Here is a 17,332-nt window from a genome sequence, read left to right as displayed (position 1 = left end):
CCTCTGCTAATGATCATGCAGATGGTATCGTACATCATGTACTAGGGGCATTGGAACCTGATCTGTCATTAGTGCCTCATGACATGCATTCCTCCCAGAGTATGTTTCTTCCATCCCGCCAGGACCTCTTAGGAGCCATGTTCTCATATGGCCCATGAAAAAGTGTCCAAGGACGGTTCTTATCTTGTGTCAACCTCGTTAAAAAATGACATTGAGTGTCCCGAGGATAGTTTTGATCTTGTGTCAACCTTGTTAAAAAATGAAACAAGGTGTCTGAGGATAGTTTGATCTTGTGTCAACCTCATTAAAAAATGAAACAAGCATCATCGAGTATAGTTCCTTGTCTTATGTCAAGCTCGTTCAAAAATGAAACAAGGGTTATGAGGATAGTTCTTTTACTATGTCAACCTCATTTAAAAAAAAAATGAAACAACTCCCTTTTCCAAATCGAGTCTTTGATTAAGATCTCATAAAATCCAAGTCAAGTCCTTCCACAATCTCGAAAGTGAATCTTCATTCCATCCACCTCGTTGAATGCGATGAAGCTTGGGGGGAATGTACCTTAATTTGCTTCATTATGCTGGGGGCATGCGAACTTATAACAAGCATATTTTTTCATTTCAAGCTTGTGTAAACATGAAACCAAATCCAAGCAGAGTTCTCCATGGTTCAAGCTTGTGTAAAAATGAACCCATACCTGATTTACATCTCATGATTGCCATTTTTATCTGCTAATTCTACTAGATGAGCCTTGGTTGTTTCATTCCATCGTCACCATCTCTTTGGCCAATCATATCCTTTCACTTGGTTGTTTTTCCTTTCTTGAGGAACTGCAGCGATGAGTGGTTTTATTAGTCAACCTCTTGACCATTACATGTTTTGAGCATTTCCACCATTATCGAAACCAGTTGCTACCGTTTATACCACTCGTTCCTCTAGGACAAGTCACCTTTAAGCTCTTTTATGACTCATAAAAGATGAAAATATTGCCGAGTTTTTCCTTTTGACTCATTAAACGAAATAAGAGGTGGTCTGCTTTGAGCTCTTTTCCAACCGTATAAATGTGAAAAGATAGCCGAACCTTTGTCGTTTCAGATTTGATACTTGTTACGAAATGACGTGTCTTCGATCACTTTTCTACTTTTTCAGATCGAGGCCACTAATTACGAAAAGTACTCCTTGATCGTAATGGTCAAGCGGTTCTCTCGAGTATTATTTTATACTTTTTCAAGTTCGAGGGACACAAATCTACAAAAAGGACCCCCCTGGAGTTTTTTTTCCGTGTCTTTTTCAAACTCTCTAAACATGAAAAAGACTATGAGTTTTACCTATGTCGGACTCATTAAACCCTGATGACATCGAACTCGTCACCATGACGAGACTCAGGCTTCTCCTCCCTAGGGCTTGTTAAAATATTACTATGTTGGATTCGATCGAAGATCGAACTTATATTACAAGAATATGCTATCCCCTTCAAGCTTGTTTTCAAAAATAATTGGGGTACTAACCAGCGATGGTGGGGGAAAATTTGAAAGTCATCATTGGTTACCTGCAGTAGCTAGTCACTCTTGAACATCGACACTTTTGCTTCTTATCGGGTTGGGATATCCATGCATCGTCATTTGCCCTTCCGAGGTTTTGGGTTGCCATTTAGCCCCATTCCATCTGATCCATGTTGTCTCTATCAAGCCTCTGATCCCTTGGTACCTGAATGCTGCCACCTTCCTGAGTCCTATCGCTGATATGTTCAAAAGTATAATCCTTTTGCAGTTCACACCCTTACCTCCTCCTATGATACTTTGTTTCACCATCTACCACTTGTTCCTTATCTCGTGTCGTTGATGGGGGAAACACCATGGCCCTCCTACGATGGATCGTCTCCTATCGACGCCAACTCATTATCCAGAAGACTGATCTAGAGATCCCCTTTGGTACCTTGGAGCTTGCATGCCTCAATGGCAAGTTCTTCGTGCCTGATGATCGACTTTCATCATTGGTCGTCGATTGGGTGATTCCACGAGTGTTTAACTTCAACTCATTTTTCACACTTAGTGGATTGTACTAGGTAGTCTCTTGAGAGCCATTGGCATTATTGGTGGTTTCTCTCATGCTTGTTAACAGTTTTCATCATTGATCGATAATTAAGCGACTTTCTATCATGATTGACTTCAGCACATCTGTTCGCATGCTAGAAGTTGTACTATGATCAGTTGGGTTTCAAGACCCTGGAATAAGGTTACACATGTTCAGGCTGCGTGGATTGGTCCATGATTACATACATGACTCTTTGATGGATGGCTGCGACCATACCTAAGTCTTCATGGATGGCTAGGACCATACCTTTATCATTATCATGGTCTTACTAGCTAGATGACAGCATCCATACCACAGACCAAGTTCGTATGTCTTTTGGATGGTTGCGTCCATGCCTAGACTACATGTATTTCACTATCAGAGATATCAGTTGTACTTGCACCTACAGGTTCTTCTAGGTGGTGTTTCAGTTCAGACAGTTTCATAAAGCATTTCACCCCTCCCACTCTCTCGGGCTTCATACTTTAGGGGGCATCTGTTACACAGTAATTTGTGACTACCTTCACCCCAGTCCTTCTACTGTGTCATGTGTCCAGTAAAACATGCTCATATTGAACAAATGCTCTCTTATGTTGCCAATTGATCTTTTTTCCTAAGTTTTCTACCTCATCACGAGAATACATTTAATACACGCGATGAACCCCTGTCATAAATAGTCCTGTCGCGACCTCATCACGGGAGTACACCTGTTTCCCGTGATGGTCGGATTCAAGCCCCAGCACGAGGCTATTAGTTATCTTTAGTGACGATCGGTCTGTATACATTGCTTCCTAGAGATGTCGGTGCTAAAGCTTACTTAACAACCAGTGAAGATCCAGATTGAGCGAGTTCATTCCAACAGTCGGCCTTTTAGATATCTCTAGACTTGGTTGTTGGGTCAGTTTGGGTCGCCCTTCTCCCTCTGGCATGGTCGTTCCGTCTTTTGTGCTACTTGCCTTGAGGATAAGCTCCCTCTCCCTCATTTCATGGAGACTCCTTCTCCTATAAAATCGCTCACCATTGCTATCATCTGCTAGTTCTTTTGGTTGTACAGTGCTAATGCTTTTGAGTTTGGTAGATAGTTTTGGTGTGAGTGTGACAAGTGTGGGATTGCTATATAGTTTGCAAGAAGTGTGGAGTGCCCTTAACCTTGTGTTAAATCTTGTGAATAAGAGAGAGAGAGATATATTGCTATTTGGGAGACCCATCTTTGAGAGTGAATGCTTGAAGAAACACACTGGATGGACCCTCTAAGAAGGCTTGCGGTGTCAAGACTTGGTTGTAAGCTTTGCTCTTGATTTATTATTAATACAATCAATGATGATTTCCTATATCTTGTATGTAATTTACTTGATAGATCATGACTTCTTGACTTTATGATTAAACAGATCATTGTTGTTTCTCGGTTACGTGCTCTATTGTTTCTTTGTGGTGTTTCAGGTTGATTGCTCGTTAAGGAGAAGGAAACGGAAGCTGGAGTAGCGCAACGGAACTTCATCAACCACCAGTTTGAGGTAGGCCTCCAACGATGACTATTTAAGGGAATTAATTTTTGTTTTGTCCTTGCTGTGACTAGACCCACTCTAGGGCTAGAGGGGTTGCCTCTATCTACAGAGGGAACACTTTCCTACATCACAGTTCTATTTCAGCAACATCCACCTATGATTTCTTTGTTGCAGTAGCTATGGTAACACATCAATAGAAGCTTAGGGCCTTCTCTGCAAGCTTCAACTTTTGTTAATAGGTCACCCAATCCAAATAATAAAGACAATGATATTTACAATGATAAATGCTAGAAAAATCTCTATTGCTCAGAGAAATGGTGTTTGAGCATCCTACCATTAACAGGTCCACCACGTAATTCTGTCCCATCTAAATTTCTAATAAATAATGCATTGTGTCCTCTGAAAGCATAAATGAAATAAGGTCCCATCCATAAATTTTCAAATTTTCCATGCTTCCCTTTGTCTTCTCTTATGGAATCCCACTTTAAGACTTTATCACCCAAGGTGAAATCATCTACTTTTATCCTTTTGTCAAAAACTTTCTTGATATTGTCATGGATGACCTGAGCCTTATTATAAACTTCTTCTCTAGATTGTTGCAACTGGATTGTCTAATCAATTCTTCTTTGAATGTCATTTGGCTCAACCTGCAATTCCTAAATTAACTTCACGACTGGAACTCCCAAAGAGGATGGAAAGACAACATCCATTCCATAAACCAATTGGTATGGTGACATGCCAATTGATTTCTTTGTGGTGAACCTATCAGTCCAAAGTGCATTTATCAGCTTGTTGTGCCATGACTTTTTGTTCTCTACTAACAGCTTCTTAATAATATTTACCAGAGTTTTATTTGAAGATTCAACCAACCCATTACCCTGTGGGCAATACGCAATTGAATTTCCTAGTGTGATATGGTATTTATTGCAGAAATCTGTCATTTTCTTAAATCTAAAGGCTGCAACATTGTCTGTAATAAGCTTGTTTGGACAACCAAATCTAGACAAGATATTGGTTTCTAAGAATTTGATGATAACAACATCTATGGCTAGTCCCTAAGGAGTGGCCCCAATCCATTTGGTGAAGTAGTCAGTAGTAGTAAGGATCCATTTATGTTGAGCAGAGGATGGTGGATGGATTTCTCCAATGAAAACCAATCCCCATTGTTGGAAAGTGCTTTCAACAGATATGGGCTTCAAAGGTAGAGGCAAAATATTTCTTTTCCCTCAAAGATTTTACATTTGTGGCAAGAGGTTACCTTCTAATGAACATCTGGCAAAAGTGTAGGCCAGTAAAAACTAGATCTAAGGATCTTTTTCTAGTGGTTTTCCAATATAGATGGCCACCACAGCCACCGTCATGGAATTCCTGCATTGTTCTTTCTGCATCATCCATCAATAAATACTTTAGTAGAATACCACCAGCATCTTTCCAATATATAACATTTTCTATGATGCAAAATTTAACTGCTTTTAGCTTCAAAAATCTAGCCTTTGTTTTTGTTAAAACAGGAGGAGCATTTAAATTAAATAAAACATAAATAAGGTCTACATACCAAGGTGAGGTCATGAAAGCCTCATCTAGTTGTGGATTCACGTGTTCGTCTTACTACAAAGTTGATATCTAAAGCATTAAAATTAGATTCAACCATCAATTTGGCTAATCCTTGTCCTTTGATAAGCTTGGTTGGCTTGATTTCCATATCATATTCTAGAATGATGGCAATCCATTTGCCTCTTTTTCCATCTGGTCCATTCTATGTCAAAATATCTTTAACTACAACATTTGGTACATAAGAAATTATATGAGAATGAAGGATATATAGTCTGAAATCTTTAATTGCTTTTATCAATGTGAAAACCTGTTTTTCCATTATATTATACTTGAATGCAACATCCCTCAAGGCCTTTCTAAAGGAAGAAATGGGTTGTTCAAATCCTTCATCATTTTTCTACAAAAGGACAGCTGCAACAATATGTTCAGAAGCAAATGAAATAATTACAAAATCCTTAGTGAAATTTGGACTGATAAGGACTAGTTCTTTTATCAATGCTTGTTTAACTTGGTCAAATGATTTCCTAGCTTCAATGTTCCATTTGATTTTAGAATATCATTTTAGCATCTTTGTTATGTTTCTGAGAAGTTCTGCAAGGTTAGGGATAAATCTTCTCAGGAAGTTTATTCTACCAATAAATGATTGAAGTTCCTTAATGTTTCTTGGATGATTAATTTTCATAATAGCTTCAATCCTTTTAGGATCAATTTTAATACCTTCCTTAGATATGATATGACCAAGAAGTTTTCCCTCTTCAAGGCCAAACACTGTTTTCTTAGGATTTAGTGAAATTCCAAACCTTCTACATTTTTCAAATGCTCTTCTCAGATGTAACAAATGTTCTTCATCAGTTTTAGAATATACAATTATGTCATCTAGATAGATCATGATAAATATGCCAATTTCATCCGCAAAAGCAACATCCATTGCTCTTTGAAATGTGGCTCTAGCATTCATTAATCCAAAAGGCGTCTTCACATACATGAAGGTACCCCATGGAGTAGTAAAGGCTCTTTTATCTTGATCCTCTGGAGGGACTAAGACCTGATTATAACCTGAGAGACCATCTAATAAAGAAATCCTAGAAGATCCAAATACCTTTTGTAGATTATGATCCATTTTAGGTAAAGGATAGTTGTCCTTTAGGGAGACTTTGTTAAGGTTTCTAAAATATATGCACAATCTAATTTCACCTATTTTCTTCCTAGTTGGCACAATATTAGAAACCCATTTAGAGTACCTAAGAGGAACGATGATTTTAGAATCATACATTCTTTTAATTTCCTTCTCAATTAAAGGCATCCGAACATGATTTATTCTGCTAAGTTTTTGTTTAAACAGTTTCTAATCTTCCTTAATTGGAATTTTGTGTTGTATAATTTCTGTATCATATGTTTTAAGATCTTCATATCTCTAGGCAAAAACATCACTAAATTCCTTTAATAAAGCAATATATTTTTGTTTTTCAGTAGCTGGGATTGATTTAGACAGTTTTATGATTTTGGGGTCTTTTTTAGTACCTAAATTACAATCTTCAACTGTTGTTCCTAAGGACTCAATCTTAGGCTTTTTAGCCACATCGTTGAAATCAAATAATTCTTCTAATGGAACTAGACCTCTAGGCAAAACATTATCTTTTAGCTGGAGTGTTTCAAACTCTTGTTTTTCAGGGTCTATCTCAAGCAATTCTAATTTATTTACAACTTTATCTATGGGTGTATTTACATCTGAATTATCTAATTGCCTTTCTAGATTAGAATGTACAACAATTTGACTATCTACTTCAGATTCCAAATCAATACTATCATCTTGAAATTCATCTTTGGATTGTAGAAAACTTTCAATATGTTTATCATTTCCAAACACCTGCCAATACCTCATGTTATCTAGTACAACTGGTCGATGTTTCACCTCCAGTACATCTTTTTTATTAGGATAAGGCATTTTATAGGGGCAGGCTGAAAAAGCCAGATTGTTTGGAATGATATTTTGTTTTCTAGGAATTGCAGAAAGGTCATATTCAAGAAAACTTTCTAGAAAGTCAAGCACAACATTTCTGTATGCTCTCATTCTATGGTGTTTAGCTAAATACTCTCTTTTAATTTGTTCGATAATTAATTCAGCATCCCCTTGAATGGATATTCTTTTGGCACCTAATTTTTTCAACAACTACAATCCTAAAATGAGGGCTTCATACTCTGCTATGTTATTGGTACATTGAAAATTTAGCCTGTATGGGTGACCCTCAGCATGATTATTTCCTATGTTCACTACCCAAATTCCTGCTCTAGAACCATCTTTTCTACAAGAGCCATCAAAACTCATGTTCCAAAGAGGTTTGGGAGGAGTATTCAGTTATGTTATTTGTGATTGGGTTGGGTCTTCTTTAGAAATTTCAATTTCAGCATTGATCATTTGAGTGTTGATATCTCCATCATTGTAAAGAATGAAAGAATCCAAATCTGAGTGAATAGAATAAATAGGATAGTTGTGAGGTTTCTCTTGACTACTCACCATGAATTTCATCAAGGTTTCCCTATATAATCTTCTTTGCTACCCAAAAACTGGTATGCTAGCAAATCTCATATCCATCTATAGGGTTCCTTATAATTTTTCTCCACATGATCGTGACAACAACATGCCATACTTAGGGGGAATATCTACAACCACTATATCCATTACCAAACTTTTAGCTGGGATTTGTCCTAAAGTAACACACAAGTCTTTGATGAGACCTAGACATCTTACTTTACTGGAATCAAAAGAGTATAAGTCTTTATAAGGTTTGGTAATGTCAAGTCCTAATTTCTCCATAACAGCTTTAGGCATTAAGTTGTGGGAAGCTCCTGAATCCAACATAGCATTATGGAGGATTTTATCAAGAATATCTAGGCTAACGTAGAATGGAGGAACACCCCCTTCCTATGGTTCACCCTTGACTTCCGAACCAAATAAGAGTTTAGGCTGGTCATCATTCAAATTTACAAATTCAATGTTTTCCCCTATGTTTAAAGCTTTCATTACTTGTGGTCTTTACATGTTTTTGTTCATTAAATCTATGAGAGGAATAGGGATTTTCAATTTTTCTAATTCATTCTCAATGTTGAACGATGTTTGAATCTTAATCAAGTTGGGAAGTTCAGATTGATCTATGTTTTGCTTTGTTATAGGCTCTTTTTGTTAACAGGTGGTTGGGATATATGTTTGAGTAGTTTTATAAACACTATCAAATATCTTCTTGACAGGGATTTCTACCTTTTTCTTACCAGAATTATCCACAGTTTTCTTAGGAAGACTGTTTGTGGTTTTCCTAGGATCAATTTCAGATGACTTTTTAGCAGAATTATCAGAGTTTTTGGTGTTGAGAGTGTCTGGATTCTTTTTACTCCTAAGGTTATACTGCATATGGACTTCCATTATGGCATTTTCAAATCCTTGTTTATATTCATCTGATTCTACAGAGTCTAGTTAAATTTGATAAAGGAGAAAAAGTTCCTGCTCCTCTTGAGTGAGGAAAATTGTTTCATCATAATTTATCCCCATAAAATTTATTTGATTATCATCCAAACCTTCAACAATATTCCCCTCATCATCTGTGTAATTTTCCTGAAAAGGAGGCTGAACCTGCTGGTCTGGACCCTTTTGTTCTCTTTGTTTAATTTGGGGAGCTTTCCTTCTAAAGTTTTGGTTTCTATTTTGAGGATCATTTTGGTTCTCTCTCACTTGATTTTGGTCATTGATGTTTACTATTTTCATCATCTAATTTACTACCCTCATCAGGTTATCAATTTTATGATCAACAACAGAAGTACAAGGTTCATCTTTTATGGTAACTTGACGTTCATATTTTAATTTGGCCTTCTTGGCTAAGATGTGAGCTTCAACTTTAATGGAATTAGCTTTCATTTCTTCCAAAGTTGTCAAGCCTCTCTCTCTAAGTTGATATTCCATGTATACATCAAAACCATCAAGAAAATCAATTAAAGCTAGGCCAGGGGAGGGTTTGATGTCTTGTGGAATGCCATTGTAAGCAGTATTAAACCATTCACACTATTCTTCCACACTTTCATTTGGTTTTCTTTTCAGTCTTTTATATTCATTTAGGAGTTGAAGTGCATTTTTCTTGATCTCCCATCTAGCTAAGAAAGCTTGATGGAATTCATCAAGGTTGGTTATACTTCCTGCAAGTAAAATCCTAAACCATTTTTTGACATCACCTCATAAACTTTGAGGAAACAATCTCATTTTAACATCGACTTCATCTACTTCTTGAAGGTCAATCACATCATTCATTCTATCCACATGTTGCTAAGAAGTATAAGCACCCGTGTTATCAAAGGTCACAATTTTAGATTGGTAATCTCCAGGCATAACATTTAGTTGGCCTGGTAACACCAAAGGTGCATACCTACCTACCATAACTAGTCTGGAAGATTGATTGGAAGATGGACCTGATGTAGGTGTAGTTGTGATAACTACAGGGATAGTAGGAATAACAGTTTGAGATATCACAGGTGAGGAAGTTGAGACTATGGAATGAGTAGGGATGGGAGGTTGTAGATGAACAGACTGGGAAGATTGGGTAGAAAAAGAGGCTGCTACAACTGTTAAAGCAGAAAATTCAACAGATTGTTGAATATAAGATCCTTCAATAGCTTGGCCCAAAACTGAAACTAGACCTTGTAATTTATCAAATTGTTGTAAGGATTCAAGATCAAGATTTGTTTCAAGAAGTTGGGTTTGCGGTTTGTATGGTTGTAATATGGATTTATCAATGACATTCTGATCTACAAAAGCCTCAAATTTGATCTAAACAAACTATGTTGGAAAAGAAAATCAAACTCTATATCCTGAATAGTTTCAGATTTCTCTGGAAGAGAGTTAGACCTTAACAAAGGACTATTCTCAGGAATAGAATTGAATCCAAACAAACGAATATTACTACCTTGACTCTTTGTAAAACTTTTCTTTCTCACCAATTTTTCTGGATTATCTACGAATTCAGAAGGGTTGGGATTAGGGTGAGCTCTAGTGAAAATTCTTTTGGGAGCCAGGTATATTAAAAACCATCACACAAATAAAAATCAAATCAATGACACACTACAATATATACAAAATAACAACCTCAGATCATGTATTTCCTAATGATATATAAGCTTCAATTTATAGAAATATTGATTGAATACCATGGAATAATGATTTTTTCAATCTAAAGAGTTTTCTTCCCCAGTATGGTCGCCGCTATGTTGTTGTTCTGTATTTTTGAGGTTGAGGGAGTAAACACATAGGACAACATCAAAACCACTTTGGAATCTGGGATCTATCCCTGCGAGCTTTAGAGAGGGATCTCTTTGTTTAATTTAGCTTTGTTTTAGTGTAAGTTTTAGGCTAGTTATGATTGTAAATGTTTGTTTTGTTCGATTGATTTGGTTGATTTGAGTGTTATAATTCCATTGGGCTATGGAGTCTACAAATAAAACTGGATTTTGCATCAATTTTTAGAGGAGCTCTCACAGGGAAACCTAGGTTGCACTATGTGGATCTTTTTAGAAATTAAATGGATGGTGGAACAAGAGAAGTGTAAGGTTTAGTAGGAATCTAGGAGCAATTAAGAATTCCCAAATTTGACTTTAGTGGAAAACATTAAAATTATCAACAACGAAAATAGGGTGCTCTAAATAACAAATCCTATTTATCACAGTTTATGTTGAATAATTCAGATTTTTTAGTAAAACAAAGAAAGAAAAAAAATGTTCAAACACATAAACAGAAGAGGAACATCACCATTTGGTACACCACATGGAAAATTTTAGGGGCTAATATGCGCAACTAGGCTAATTTTCCATGATTTGTCCAAAAAAAAATCGCCAATTTCCATTTTTTCTAAAAATAATTCGTGCAAATTTTAAAATATAAAGTTATTTTACCTTAAAAATCACCAACATTATATAGAGACTCTATATAAAATCATTATAAACTTGAATAATTTTACAAATATATCAATAAACATTTTATAGTTTGCATATTAGGGACTAGTGAGATTTGCCAATGTTTTTAAACTTCAAGATATTTTTCTATCCTTAAAATTTTCCCTGGTACACCACATGAATCCTATGAAAGGTCCTTGTATTATTAATGCTCCAGTGCTTTGAAAAATACAATATGAAGAAGAAATCAAAAATCAACCCTTAATACTTCAAACAGTGAAGTATTTATAATGAAAATTACAAAAATGCTTTACAAAATCGTTGTCAAACTGATAGTCTATTATTAGCATAATTACAAACAATCTGATCTAATCCTAGCAGAAGAATAGGCCACGTAAATAGCTAAAAAAGAAAGGTGGCCCTGTTTTGATTGTTTCGGTTGCTGAGTCAGCCCGAAACTGTGATGCGTTGTTGAACTAACCATCGCGCTGGATGTTGTTCTAGAAATTATTTTATTGTTTCCGAATTATCCTTCAATCCAGTAAATCTACCAATTCTTCCCATCTATTTTCATATGGAATTTTCAATTCTGTTACCCTGAGGTAAATTTCATCTACCTCTGTGTATTTGGCAAAAGTTGGCTTAACAATAAAATTATTTTTTACCTCATTCTGTACATGGAAATCATTTGACATGGTTTCCAAAACGCTTTTTTTGTCATACTGCACTTAATCCCACTGAACTTGATGCTGCTTCTAGCCATTTCTTTCATCTTTAGGATGTAGTCTTCCTGAGCGATTAATTTGTCATTTATAACATAAATGTTGGGCAGTCCCTTTTGGATCAGTGTTTCAATTCTGTTAGTGAACCTGTTTACTTTCAGCTCCAAGGTTTCACATATTTCTTCCAACTAATGAATGAGATTTCCCTTTTTCAAGACTTTCTTGACTTCTAAAATAGTAGCAGTCCTATCAGTGATCCCTACTTCTTTTTAATGATCTCCGTGGAAACATTAACATCTTTGGGATCGTATCCTATCTTAACCACCAAATCTTCCAAAGACTTGATCCTGTTATCTTTGGCTACGGAGGACACTTTATCCACCTTCAACTGTGATTGAACATTGTAAAATGAAACCAGCAATTTAGATAGTGACATAGTAGTGTTAGTCAAAGTGGAGGATATCATCTCACCAGTTTGCTTATGCATCTCCATTTGACTAATGGGATGTATGTCTTTAGTGATGAATTCAAAACTAGTGCTCTTGGAGTCTGCTGCTGATTTTGGTTGTGGGATTTGGGCCTCAAGAAAGGCCATCTGCATTTTTCCATGTTCTTTGTCAAATACTGACAACAACCTACTCTGTGAGCTAGAGGTTTTCTTCCATAATTGGTTATAGGTACTATTTTTTAAAATCTCATTTCTGAGCTTTATCTCCCTGTACCTATCAAAAATTGTCTTCTCCTTTTCTGTTTGGACATTATGTGATTCTAGCTCAGTTTCCTTATGACCCTATGAAGATGAAGGTCCAGTAGGAGATGTTGTGAATTTTCTGGTTGCAGGTGGTGTATCTGTGATTATGATGGCAACCTGCTCCTCGGTTTCTTTGTCCAAATCTACTCTATGAGTTAACTTTGTTCTCTTCCTGTAGCTGATCCTGAACTCTTTAGCTTCACTCCCAGTTGTTGATGAAGATCCTTCTTCCCTATGCCTTTTTCTTGATTTTTCTCGAGGAGTGGATGTCTACAAACTCGAAGTGGAAAAGATATGTTCTTCATCTTCCTGCAAAGTGTTTTCTGTCCATTCTAGCTGATTGGCAAACTGCTCTATTTCTGGCCTTAAAGTATGACTGTAAGGAGTGATTTTGTTCTCTACTCTGAGCTTTGAAATGATGCCACAGGGGTCATAAGACCATGTAAATCACAGAATAAACTTCATTTCTTTAAGTATATTGTCTACTTCTTCACCTGCTTCTCTTGTGTTACACACAAATGGGCCCACCTGTGTTTTTATTTTGAATTGTGACTTCTTCTTGGGCACTACAAAGTGGATGTCATCCAAATTCAACATCTGTCTAATATACTCAAGGGAAAACATCCTCACTGGGAGGTATTTGGGGAGTTTATAGGGTTCCAATTCACAACCATACACCCTGATTTCTGTATAATTTTCGTATAAATACCAAACCTCAATCTTTGCCTGATCTGTCAAGTGCAGAATTCTCTTGATTTCCTCATTGATCTCGGGTTGTACAACAATATTTAGAATGTTCATGGCTGTATGAAAAAAATCTTCAATGAACTTCTTATAAGTGATTTCCTGCTATTCTCTCATGATCAATGAGGTCCAAAAGATCACTGGATGTTGATTTCTTGCATCATCAAGCTTTTGTAGTGAAAAACTGAATTTGTCTAACTGATAGTAAAGGAACATGTAAATCAAAATGGAGGTGTAATTAAACACCTATCTTGTGGGAAACTTTATGAATTGTTCATGAAAATTGTCAGCAAATAATTGAATGAAATTGAACACCAAGGAGGGCTTATTTTCTGTGGAAAATATGGAGAGGAATCCTAAAATGGGGTCTTCTACCCACTAATCAGAATAATAGCCTAAAATGTAGGAAATCATGGATATAATTTGTTTGGCTTAATCAGGGAATATGAAGGAAGGATATGGAGGATTCGTTTTAGGCAATTGGGCATTCTCGAGCAAGAATATCTCAAAGATTCTGGCTATGGTGGCGAAATCTAGCTTCTGATAAAGTTGGGTGAGGGCTTCTAAGGAAAATGGAGCAGTATTTTCCATAGTGGGAGCCATCATCATTTGGCCAATGGATTGGGCAGTGATTGTGAAGATAATGTCACCTGTAGGGGCAATAATAGCTCTTTGAGCAGGGACATAGCATGTTTGACACCTTTTGGTAAACTTTGGGGCATGGAATGTCAAGGGGAAAATGTAATGGGGGAGGTTGGACTCCCAGATCCCAATTTCATTGGTCTTATCTAGATGTTTGTCCTCTAACTAGCAATATAACTCAAGAAAATCACAGTCACATTGGGCTTCATTAATCCTCTAATCCCTATCGGCTAAAGGTATATGATCTAAATCTACATAAGGGGGAATCAAAGGATTAACAAGCTTGTCTTGGATTTTAGCCTTCGAAGGCATGACTGTAAGAATCTAAGAACACGAGGAATTGAGTGGAAAACAAGAAGAAATTAATCATAGGGGCTTACCGAGCAACAGTTTGGATAACGAACTGTCAGGTGAAAAGGAAAGGGAACTATTAGTTTTTTGTTGTGAACTGGTCATGGAATAGCTCTAAGAGTGATTTTTGTGTAGAACTGGCAATAACAGAAAAACAGGAGTGAAAAGGGATGAGAGTGATAGGTTCAAAAGCTTTTAAACATTGCGGTGAATGTCCAATTGAAAATGACATAGGACTATTAGGCCTAAATAGATATTTGGGAATTACAAATTTAATGCAAAACAATCATTCTGGCCAGGAAAGCATTTAATTGGTTTGATGGTTATGTGACATGGCAGGAGGAGACTGGTGGAGGAATCGTGGTGGGGTGTGGTAAAGTGGGCGCGGGAACGACGGTTTCGGAGGGGTAGGAAGCAGTAAGAAGGAATGTCCGGCGGGTGTGAAATCGCAAGAGGATGACACATAGGGGGCGGGGCCAGTGGGAGAAACAACTTTCTGGACCCCTCCCTGGCGATAAAGGCAGGATGGAGAGGGGGGGTTGAAGGATGATGAGGAACATGGATGAGGAGCAGGAGCAGATCCCGAGGCTTTCAAACTGTTGTATGTTAACCATAAGCGACAAAAATAACTTTGTTCACTTGCGCTTTTACACTTTTGTGTTCCCGAGTTAGGATAAAAGAATATATAAAATATATGTGGAAATACTTTATCCCATCGTGCATATTTTTGGTTTGTTCATCATATCCTTAAAACTTAGGATAAAAATTAGATATACAAATTTGTACAAATAATCCAATCTACTTACCCTTAGCTAAACTAGCATTTTTTATTTTTCTCTAGGGTGCATTTAGACTAGCAAACCCACTTTATTTTCTTTTATTACAGAATAAAATACTATCTAGCTTATCCATTATTTCTCCTATTGATCCAAATTAAACAGTTGGATCTATATCATTTTCTACCTAACTATTGATTTACCCAGATTAAACTGTTGGGTAAATATTTATTCCCTAACCTAGTTTACAGAAATTGAAAGGAGTTTAATCATGATTACACTGTATGATTAAACTAAAAACTAGTGATTGTGGCATTTTGAACAAGTTTCACACAACTTTAGTTTTCCAATGATGAAGCAAAACTATCTATGAGTAGTGGCATTTAGACTTGCAACACTTTCAGTGTTATTCCTTTTTTTTTCTTTTTCTTTCTTTTAGTGGGGTTTAATCTTTTCTTCTTTTTCAATATTCTGGATTTTCTCTTTGTTTTTCTTATTTATACCCTCTTTTCATTTTTTATTCTATTTTTTCTTTTATTTGGAAATCATTGGTAGATTGACAAGTATTTACAAAATAAGATACATGAGATATAACACTCAATTACCTTGAGATCCTATAAATTATAGGACCCTAACAAGGAGGGCATTTCAAGATGTACACATATCATTCCACCTTGAAATACCTGGTCAATAAGCCTATGTTGGGGGGGAAGATCTGCAAATGGCTGCTACTATTTCAGGAGTATGACTTTGAAGTCATCTTGAAGCCAGGGAGGTTGAATGCAGGACCTAGCCATCTATTAAGAATCGAAACAGGTGAGGAACCTAATAATTTGGAGGAAGGGTTTCAAGATGTGCAGCTCTTTGTGGTGCGCATAGAGAATAATAATTTTGCATACATTATTCACTTCTTGACTACGAGGATGGCACCAGAAGGATACACAAGTCAGCAGAAAAAGTAATTAGTAGTGCGTGCAACAGATTTTTCAGTTATTGCAGGACATCTGTATATGATGGGTGCATATGAAATATTGCAAAGATATGCACCATGTTTTGAGAGGGATAGCATTATTTCTTAAGCTCATGGGGGAGCTCCTGGAATTCATTATGCAGGAAAGGAAATTGCGTAGAAGATTTTGCGCGCAGGTCTATGGTGGCCAACTTTGCACAAGGATTCCGAGGCATATTGTAAGGCATGCGATGCATGTCAGGGAATGGGAAAACCACCACGAAGGGATGAATTTCCATTACGTCCTCAAGTATATTTGCAGCCATTTGAGAAATGGGCAATTGATTTTCTTGGGCCAATTCATCCCCCAGGGAAGAAAATAGGTGCGCGCTATACCATCACCACGACGAAATATCTAACTAGATGGGTAGAAGCACAAATGGTTAAGGATTGTATAGGAGCTATGATAGCAAAGTTTTTGTTTGAATATGTCTTAACCAAATTTGGCTGCCTGAAAGTGTTGATGAGTGACATGGGTATGCACATTTTAAAAAAAATGATCAGCACGCTGACTAAATAATTCCAGGTCTACCATCAGAAGAGCACACTGTATCACCCGTAGGCCAATGGAACTGTTGAAGCCTTCAATAACATTTTGGAGAATGTGCTAACAAATATCTTCAATGTGCAGAGAAATAACTAGGATGTGCACATACCTGTAGTACTATGGGCTTATAGGACTACTTGTAAGAAGCTGACAGGGCAAACGTCATTCAGATTGGTATATGGTGTAGAAGTTGTAATGTTGATGGAGTATATTGTGCCTATTCTGCATATAGCAGCTTTGACAGGTATGGCAGATCATGAGGCCATGGAGGAACGACTCGTGCAGTTGATGGAGCTCGAAGAGGATCAATTTTTGGCAGGATTTCAACAACAAGTACAGAAGGAATGTGAAAAAGCGTGGTATGATCGCCACATCAAGCTTCACACTTTCAAGGTAAATAATCTTGCCCTGTTTTATGATAGTAAATCCACTAAATTTCCAGGTAAATTCCAGATGCATTGGCTAGGGCCATATATTATCAAAGAAATTATAGATGGAGGCACAGTTCATCTCGCGAAGATGAATGGGGAACCTTTCTAGGAAGAGTGAATGGGAGCAGGTTGAAATTGTATACAAGGGATCCTGCACAATGACTATATGGAGGCATGATAGTCTTAATGCTCCAGGAAGTTGCAAGGGAGTGTGGGACTATAAACTATGCTACCTAGTTTAGAGGACAACGCAGTGAGCAAGCTGCACGGAAAGTGACGAAGTTACAACCTATGAAGCT

This window comes from Pinus tabuliformis, chromosome 9 (assembly GCF_031772625.1).
Source record: "Pinus tabuliformis cultivar Carrire ecotype Pingquan chromosome 9, CPIR1, whole genome shotgun sequence".
Lineage (NCBI taxonomy): Eukaryota > Viridiplantae > Streptophyta > Pinopsida > Pinales > Pinaceae > Pinus > Pinus tabuliformis.
The sequence above is the reverse complement of the archived record's forward strand: the minus strand, read 5'-3'. Positions refer to the sequence as shown.